Source organism: Pundamilia nyererei, unplaced genomic scaffold (genome assembly GCF_000239375.1).
Source record: "Pundamilia nyererei isolate P.nyererei 1_Seehausen unplaced genomic scaffold, PunNye1.0 scaffold00738, whole genome shotgun sequence".
Classification (NCBI taxonomy): Eukaryota; Metazoa; Chordata; class Actinopteri; order Cichliformes; family Cichlidae; genus Pundamilia; species Pundamilia nyererei.
The window spans coordinates 34,100-35,875 of NW_005188139.1; positions in this window are offsets into that span (position 1 = coordinate 34,100).

Here is a 1,776-nt window from a genome sequence, read left to right on the forward strand (position 1 = left end):
CCCTCTGACCACCACCAGTAAGTAGGCAACGGGTGAAGTGTCTTGCCCAAGGACACAACGACCGAGACTGTCCAAGCCAGGGCTCGAACCGGCAACCTTCCGATTACAAGGCGAACTCCCAACTCTTGAGCCACGAAGGAAAGTTTGTTTCTGGTATTGGACAGATTTGCCTTCAGAAGGTCTCTCTCCTTAGTCATGGAGGAACGTTTGTTTCCGGTAGTGGACAGAGTTGCCTTAATAAGGTCTCTCTCTTTGGTCATGGAGGAAAGTTTGTTTCCGGTAGTGGACAGAGTTGCTTTAAGAAGGTCTCTCTCCTTAGTCATGGAGGAAACTTTATTTCCGGTAGTGGACAGATTTGCCTTAAGAAGGTCTCTCTCTTTGGTCACGAAGGAAAGTTTGTTTCTGGTATTGGACAGATTTGCCTTCAGAAGTTCTTTCTCTTCCGTCACGGAGGAAAGTTTGTTTCCGATATCTGACAGATTTGCCTTAAGAAGGTCTCTCTCCTTAGTCATGGAGGAAAGTTTGTTTCCGGTAATGGACAGAGTTGCCTTAAGAAGGTCTCTCTCTTCGGTCACGGAGGAAAGTTTGTTTCCGGTAGTGGAACTTTTTTCCCGAGGAACTTGCAGTTCCCTATTACAGACCAAAAGTGTTAAAAAAACAAGGTAATTAAATAGGATAGAATTATATAGGACATTCTTTGTCTCAATACTTATACAATTGTAAAGACGTCGTATTTTCAAGAGCAACACAATTCAAATAATGGAAAGACATGACAGGGGGGTGTAAAAATAACATTTGTTCAAATTTACTAGTTTTACTCAGTAATTTTCTAACATTTTCTAAACCATATTCTAATGCCAAAAAAGAATGATTATTGCCTTTTACAAGTTTGAAGGCAAAGAAATTGGTTATGAAAAAAATTAAGTACATCTGGAGTGTACCAATGACACACACAAGCGTGGTTGAATTGCACATATTGCAAAAACTGGTGGAAGTTTCATCACATAGTTTTGCTGACACCATTTTTTTTTGTTGACCACAGGTTTTTCTAGTGCACTAGAGCTGAACTAAAAAACTGAACTTTACATGTACTAAAAGTACATGTAAAAGATGTTTGTGCATCATAAGACGATAAAATTTATTAGAGAAGATCTCCGTGGAAATGTAGGTGAAGGGAAGAGTTGGATAGGTATGGTATGTTATGGGTTTTGATGATAGCTTCTCGGATGAGAAGTGAAACGTTTTCAAGGACTCTAGTCACTTTTCTTTCCAAGCTCCTTAGATAATACTGGACAGAGAAAAAGTCTGTAGAATAATTCATGAGCAACAAAGAACCAATGGAACCAACGGCCATGTACTGTACAATCTTGAATAAGATCCTTCTTGAATCAGCCAGAACACTGAACATGGGTTTTCCAGCATGGCAATCACCCAAAACATACCACAAAGGCAACAAAAGAAAGGCTAAAGAAGAAGCATGTTAAGGTCATGGAATGGTCTCGCCAGTCCCCAGACCTCAGTCCTACAGAAAATCTGTGGGGGAGCTGACGTTAATAAGCCGCAGCCAAGAAAGAAAGGATTTAGAGTTTCTGTACAGAGAAGTGGGCCGAAATTCCTTCCGAGCTATGTGCAAACCTCATGACAATACAAGAAAAATCTTACGTGCTGTGCTTCCCAACAAGGTTTTCACCACCAAGTACTAAGTCATGTTATTATTAGGAGTTGGTGGGGTTTCTCTGGTGTGGTGTCATGGGTTTGCTTCCATTTTCAGCATAG